Genomic DNA, 8,567 nt, shown 5'->3' on the forward strand with positions numbered 1-8,567 from the left:
CTTGCTTCAGTTTGTTCCTGCTCTGTCCACCATACCGCCGTCTCCCCCAAATTAACCCCTCAATTAGCCATCAACCGTGAGCCCACTAAATTGATGGCAGAAGTCAGCACAGGGATAGCTTTTAGGTATCGTTTATTGGTGAATTTTTTTTTTGCTATCAATTTACCGGGAAATAATGTGAAGTGTAAATTGGGTTATTGGTAAAACTAGGATTCGAATTCAATTGAAATTTCAGTTCATTTACGGTGTATTTATTAAAAATCTATTTTATTTGTGGTACGATTATAATGTGGTATAGTTATTAAATTTTGTAGTGGTAAAATAATTACTGTTTCGCGTGGGTAGTTGCTAACAATTAAAAAGAGATCAGACGATTGTGTAAGGGACAAATCTCTTGAGACAAAGTTTCAAAAATGGATGTTTTATTGGCAATGACTTTACAATTGGAATTTAAACAGAAATGCCTCCAAGGGGCGCAAGTACACGAGTACTGAAAAGAAATGTAAGTCTAAACTAAGGAACCGAAATTACATATTCTCTGTTTGAGAGTGTTTGATTCGGGTCCTTTGCTTTATATCTTTTCTTCCTTTTATATTCCTTTGATGCTCTCTTTGTGATCAACCGCTTAGGATCCGCTTAATTGCTTCATAACTGCCCACTTTCTTCATGGTGGCCAACTTATCGTGGAACTTCCGTCTCTAACTGCTGCCATTACTCTTTGTCGTTCAACCGTCCTCAACTGAACATCCTTGAATCTTGGAACGTGATAAAATTACCCAATAACTGCTTCGATAATTGCACTTTTGGATAACCATAATATCTCATGTTTGCTAAGATCCTGGGCGATTCGAAGGTTTGGACGAGAACAGGGTCATAACTCTGGGCGACTGCAAGGCACTTCATTCGCTCAGATCCTAGGCGTCTTGTAAGTTTAGGCGATGGTGTTACCGCGTTCGTGGGCTTCCACTGCATTCATTAATAACCCTATTTGGGCCTTTATCCTGAATTGCCAAGTTGGGCTTCATTCTTTGGGCTATTTGAATTGAGCTGCACTTTTAGCATGTCAACAATTACCCCCCCAATATAGAAAAATTAATACCAATTATTAATTTTTGCCATATTCACTTTGTGTTTCCCAACAACATTTGAAATTTCCAAGAATTTCAATCATTATTTTCTTCCATAGCCTGAAAAGGTGCGACGTTGCAAACCTTTATAACCCCCAAATACACGCCATTTCATCACACTACTAAATTACGTCTCATTGCTTCGCGCTTCTCTCTCGCAATATTACTGTTCATCTTCTTGCTTCTCTGCTACGTTTCTCAAGCAAACTTTAACAAAACTTTATTTTGTTCCTAATGGCTGCTTCACAATCCCAATCTAGTGACTCTTTCAGTTTCGAAGACTTCCAGAAACTCCTCACTCAGCCATATATAACTCCTAACTTTCTTGCACCAGCCAATACTGAATCCAACGAGTTCTATCTAGGTCCCTCATTCAACAACGCCGAGGCCGTCAAACAAGTGGCGGTGGGCCAGCTGTTCCCTTGTACTCAAGGCCCTCCATTTCTAAACTCTTTGCCGCTAAGGCCGCTTCGTGAAAGAGGTATTCGCACTTGGCCTAAATCTGATGTTGTTTTCCGTAGATGGCATGCTCGCCTTGTGGACCATGGTCCTACCAAGGCAATTTTTGATAATGCTAGGATTTCTGATTTGCTAGAAATCTCTCTTCAACCCCTTATTTTTGATTCAGTGCTTTTCCCTATTGCATTAGGTTTTTGATCCTCTGAGTATAATACTTTTATTTTTCCTCTTGGTCCAACGTCCATTACTTTAAGGGATGTTGGGGCCTTAGTAAATTTACCACCTTTGGGTGATACCATTTTCCCTGGTATTTTGATTTTTGGTATTGACAAAAAAATCACCGAGTCCTATTCAAGCCTGTAAGGCTGTTATAATCACTCGAACGCTGAGAGTGTGGCCTTTTTTCAGATTTGGCTTTGTAAATAGATTCTGTGTGTGCCAAGCCTGAAACCTTCTATGAGCTATTTATCCATAGCACACGAATTGACGCGTGGTAGGCCTCTGAATTTGTGTTCTTTCTTTTTAGCCGCCCTTTATAGAGGCATGACTTCTCTCCAATTCCAATTGAAGAATGGTGCATCTCCCACTGACAGTGGGCCTCTTTGGTTCACTCAAATGTGGTTGAGAGCCTATTTTCCATCACTTGGTACTCTATCCCTTTCCCTTCATTCTGCTAGTTGCTATGGGCTAGCTATTGACCCACTGAGCCCTGTACATATGTCCAAAAGGGATATTTTTTCATTCTTTTATACTTTGAATTCAATTCCTTCTTTCTTTCCTTTTTCTCCCTTTTAACTCCTGATTATGTGCACCCCCCCATCTACCCTGGAAAATGCGAGCACCTCTCTGCTCGTTTGGTTTCAGTTTTTGACCGTGAGGGAGGTGTTCCATGATATTTTGACTGGAACTAATGCCAAAGCTGGGGTTGAAATATATGTTCCCCAATTTTTTGTTCGTCAACTTGGTTTCGGCCAAACTTGACTTGTTCCCCCTTGTTATTCAAAAAATTTGATAGATCGCTTCTACACCATAAATAAGGCAGAGGCAGAAGTTATAAATGCTCGCAATATTCTTTTGACGAGTAACTTTTCATTAGCTCCTTTCAATCCTAGCCATGCCACCCATCCCCTTTTTGAACAACTCTAGCCATCAGTGCAGCGCCGATTGTTTGCAACTGATGTCAATCGCGCTTTCCATTTACTGGATCAGCCGGACATTTCTTCCACTTTCCCTGTTTTGGTCACCCCTGCGTCCATTAGGAGTCCTTCCTCTTCTGGTCGTGCTAAACAGTCTATTCGTCCATCTACTTCCCTTCCTGCCAAGCCTACTGCATCTAAAAGTATCCCAAACCGCAAACGGCCAGCCTCAGCATCTCCCATTTTGGAAGATGATGATGATGATGATGATGATGACACTCCTCTCATTGTCAGGAGAAAGGTAATTAAATTAGTTTACTCACAAGCATACCTTTCTATACTTGAAACTTTTCTATGTGCTGATGGTTTATTCGGATTTCTCAGAAAAGCTCAGCCTCTCCTTCAAAGGCTTTGGTGTTGGCAGCTCCTACTCCATCACCCTTTGCTGAGGCTGTTTCATCCAAACCAGCTGATGAAGGGACTACGTTTAAAGAGAAACCTTCAGTCCCGAAATCCTCATCACAACCAATGGATGAGCCACCTTCTTCTCAGGGCGTCAACCCCCCAAACGTTGAACCAGAAGGTAATATATTTTTTGATGTTTTACCTTTGCTTGTGCTATTGGTTTTTGATTTGTTGCTTTTTGAGCTTTGCAGATGCTCCCATGGGTTTGCTCATTATGGCAAAGTCTTCTCGCTCAGACAAAGGGACGTCTTCAGAAGTGGTGGAGCCACAGGTGGTAGATTTGGCTGGGGATATGCCACCTCTCAAGATCGCTGATGAGGTAATCTCTGCTTCACTTTTACTTCCACTTTGTTCATTGTAGTGAAAACTTTCAATGTTGGCAACTTTATTTGTAGGATACTGATAAGATTGTGCGTTCCATCCAGGACTTGTTCACTTCCTGGGGGCAAGTCAAGATGTCTCGCCCTGCTTCAACCAGTCGTCCTTCTGCTTCTTCAGAGGAAGATATGAAGTTCCTCAAGCAGTCAATATTTGAATATGTGCCCTTTATGGATATGGATATCGGTCAGGCTAGTGCTGCCAAACATAAGGATAAGCTTGAGCATTTGAGTGCGAAGTTGGAGCAAGAACTGACACTTCTGTCGCTCAATCTTTCTACTGATTTTAAAGTGATGTTGAAAGTTGTCCATTCTGAGGTTCTCTCCTTACTGAAGGCCAAAAGTACTCAATATCTTCACGCTGTATCTGAAAGAGAATTTTTGCTTCTGGAGATCAACAAAGCTAAAGACGAATTGAAAGAAATCTCTTCTGAAATCATGATTGAAAACTCTTTGATGACCAATTTGGCTGCACAAATGAAGGAGCTTCAAGCAAAGATGGACGACTGCAAGGCGAGAATGGCTGCCAAAAAATGCAATGCCTCCCAAGGAATTGAGCGAACAAAGTCTTTGGTCGAGCAGTACAAGAAGCTAGAGGTTGATGATGATTTTGTGGCTGAATTGAATGTCACTTCTTCTCAGCAGAGCGAGAATTGGGGGAGACTTAGGGAAAGGATTCGTTCAGTCTGGGATGATTTGTAATTAAGACATCTAATGCCTTAACTTTTCTTTTCGTAATTTCATATTAATTTTCCCTTTGTAACCTCGCACTAAATTCTGAACATACCAGCAACCATTATCATTAATGAACGATTAACTTGTCTTCTTGTGTATTTATTGACGTTGTCTTTAATCGTCAACCCCCCAAACATTTAACTGCTTTATGCTAAGATTCATGTACATTTTCTCTTGGTATTTTTGTCTCTTTCCCCAAGATTTCAGGCCATTTGATTCTAGTTACTAGGTACAAATGTGGTTGTTCATATTCTGTCTCTTCACCTTCACGCCTCTATAAATGCACTTATATTCCACACTTGTCATTTTCACTTCCATTTTCTTCTTCAAAACCAATTTGCTGCCATTGTTTGGCATTTTGACAATTGATCCAAAACCTTCGTCTTCCATGGAAATGGATCATTTGATCCGTCCATTTTGCCATCTTTCTTGATGCCACTTTTGATATGGGAGATATAGGAAATATTCTTTGGCAAAGTTCTTCCCATCGTCTCCATATTCCTTACAAGGAGTTCGATGATGGAAGACAATTTTTGAGGACGCCTACAAGCCACCTTGCTTGCTGAGAGTGCTTCTCAGCCTCCTTGCCTGTCATTGTAGCGATGCATTTAGGAAGGCAAATTGAGGGTGCTTCTTCTTCCTTTCTACTTGCTGAGAGTGCTTTTTGACCTCTCTGTTTGCCTTTGCAGCAGTGCGATCAGGATGGCAATCAAGGCCAGTACACCCTCTTACTCGGCGATCGACCGAGAGATTAGTTTGCTCTTAATTGTAATTTATAGAATATTTAACATTTTGTATTTTGCAACTTTGTAATGAACGTTTGATAATAAAGGAATTTATTTGAACGTATTTCGCTCTGGCCCTTTTTTCTCTACGATCGTTCAATGCGATTTGATTACGCTTTCATTTGTTCTCTTTTCCATAAGGAGGGAACATATTTTTTTTTATAATATTTACCATTAATGAACCTTATGTGCTTGGTGCCGTCTAAATCTTCCAAATGATAGGCTCCATTAGGCAACACATTATTTACTTTATATGGTCCTTCCCAATTGGGCGACCACTTGTCATACTTTGGATCTTTGCTATCCAAAGGGAGTACTATTTTCCAAACCAATTCGCCCAGGCTGAACGACTTGGCTATAACCTTTTTATTATAAAATTTAGCCATTCTTCGTTTTTGAACTTGTAATCTATCTAGGATGTCCAACTTTAATTCGTCCAACTCCAATAAGTTTTGAACCAATGATTCAGTATTCTCATCACCACTTAACTTATGTTGCAAACACACTCTGATTGATTGCACGTTGATTTCCATAGGCAAAAACGGCATCTTGTCCATAAGTAAGTTGGAAAAGAGTAATTTTTGTACTTGACCGAGGTGACGTCCTATAAGCCCATAAGGCCTTGTTTAGACATTCGTGCCAATTTCTGGCATTTTCATCTATCATTTTCCTTATGATATTTTTTAGAATCTTATTAGAAGATTCTGCTTGTCTGTTGGATTGAGTGTAATATGGTGTTCACTAATTTAACTCCAAACTTGCCCAAGAATTTATTCACTTGATCCCCATTTAAAGATGTTCCGTGATCTACAATCAAAGTTTGTGGAATTCCCAATCTATAAATGATGTGGTCACGGATAAATTTTATGACATTCTTTTGAGTGATCTCCTTTAAAGGTATCGCTTTTACCCACTTAGTGAAATAATCAGTTGCAACTATAATAAATGTATGTTGTTTGGACGATGGGGGATAAATCTTCCCTATCAGGTCTATCGCCCAACCCTTAAACGGCCAAGATTTGATAATAGGGGCCATCTCTCGTGCTGACGCCCTTTGTATTGGACCATACTTTTGGCATGCTAGACAACTCTTTGCATACTGAATGCATTATTCTCCAATCTTTGGCCAGAAATATCCATTCTTAATAATTAACCATCTCATCCTTTGGCCAGTTTGGTGAGCTCCACATATCCTTTCGTGCACTTCAGCCATGATCGTCCTGACTTCTTGCAAACTTACACATTTTAGCAATATACTATCAGAGCGTTTCTTAAACAACTCTTCATCTATCAGTGTATAGTTTAGCAAACGCAACTTTATTTTTCTACTATCTCCTTTATTAGGTCCTTTAAGAAACCTTTTGATCTCTACCCTCCAATCTATTGCATCTCCATCTTGTATACAATGAATTTCAATCGTTTTCGCCCTTCTTTGGATCACGGGCAATATTGTTACATACTCACAAGCAGACTTCCAATTAAAAACCTTTGAGTACCCTGAGGCCATCTGGGCCAATTCGTTTGCTACGTCATTATATATCCTATTAACACATTTTGATGCTCTTTTTTCCAGACGAATTCCTCCTAATTTTTTAACTTTAAAAGCGGCGAAAAAGCTTTAGTTCGCCGCCCTGCACAGTTAGAAATAAAGCGTCTTAAAAAGTTTACTTGGCCTAGAAACCTTTGCAATTCTTTTTTATTGTTAGGTGGTTTGGCCTCTAAAATGGCCTTCGCTTTATTTTTATCAAGTTCAATCCACCTCTTATGTACTAAGAAACCAAGAAAATTCCCTGCATTAATACCAAATGCACATTTCAAGGGATTCAACTTTAGTTTATATTACCTCATTCGCTCAAATGAACGTCTTAATTGTTTAAAATGGTCCTCTTCTTTAAGGGATTTGACTACTATATCATCTACATACACTTCAATAAACTTGCCTGTCATATCATGAAAAATCAAATTCATTGCCATTTGATAAGTTGCTCCTGTATTTTTCAGGCCGAAAGACATAACTACCCATTCAAAACATCCTAGAGACCCAGGGCATCTAAAGGCAGTTTTGTGTATATCTTCCTCAGCTATGTAAATTTGATTGTATCCTGAATACCCATCCATGAAGGAATACATCACATGTCCGGCAGTCAAGTCTACTAAAGAATCTACTGTAGGCATTGTATATTCATCTTTAGGTGTGGCTATGTTTAAATTCCTAAAATCTATGCACACCCTTAGTTTACCATTCTTTTTTAATATCGGTACGATATTGGACAACCATTCAACATATCTGCCCGTTCTAATAAAGTCTGCTTTTAATAATCGCTCTATCTCTTCCTTAATTTCAGGGAGTACATTAGGAGCGAAATGCCTAGGAGGTTGCCTATGGGGTTTAAAATTAGGCTTGGTTGGTAATCTATGTTCCACCAAATCTCTATCTAAACCAAGCATATGTTCATATTCCCAAACAAAACAATCTTTGTACTCCTTTAATAAAGCGATTAATTTATCACTAACCTCTTGATTGAGCATTTGGCTGATGAACGTTGGGCGATCTTCTCCTTCATTGCCAATATTCGCCTTAAGCAGGAGGTCTTGTGCTTGAGCGTATCCAGGCTTGACGATCCTTATCACTTCGTCGTCCAGTTCCCTTGTAAGCACTTCTTCTTCTAAACAATCCACCTTGTTGATTTCTCGACCAATATTTTGTTCCAACTCGAACACTGCCAATTTGTCTCTCAATGCTTTCAAGACTGCGGCTTCTTTCATCTTGTCCTTGCATTCTTCATTGAAAGCCATTAATTTGGCTTTGAAGGCCTGAATATCGACCATCTGTCTTTGTTGCTTACAACTCATTTAAAACTCCTTGATTATTTTTTTGCCAATTACTGGCTCCTCCAGGGCCATTATGTTTGGCCTCATCTGATTGAACATTTCAGTGAGTGCATCAACCGAAAACGGCTCTTCACTCTGCGCGACGATCTGAGTTTCTTTTCCATCATGGACTACTCTGACAAGTCCATAATTTCCTTCGTACATGAACCTTTCCACTGAGTTTGCTTCTGCAACAAAAGGCCTATGATCGGCCTGTACCACCTCTGCTTCGCCCTTGTCATTCCAAAAAACTAGGCATTAATGGAGCGAGGAAGGTATACAGCGACTTCCGTGTATCCAATCTCTTCCTAATAACACATTGTAACTAGTGAGACCATCTATTACAAAGAAGACTGTGGTCCTAGTAGTTGTTCCTATAGTTATATCCAATGGCATAACCCCTTTAGCTGAAGTTGCTCCTCCATTGAAACTTGTCAGGATGACTTTCGTTGGAATCATATCACCTTCTGTCTTTGCGAATTTCCTCATCATCCTAGATAGAATGGTGTTTATAGCTGCTCCATTATCGACAAGCACTTTTGCCACAGGTATGCCGTTAACTAGAGCTTTAACGTACAATGGCCTCAAGTGTTTGATCAATTTCATGGCTGG

Source organism: Olea europaea, chromosome 11 (genome assembly GCF_002742605.1).
Source record: "Olea europaea var. sylvestris chromosome 11, O_europaea_v1, whole genome shotgun sequence".
NCBI lineage: Eukaryota > Viridiplantae > Streptophyta > Magnoliopsida > Lamiales > Oleaceae > Olea > Olea europaea.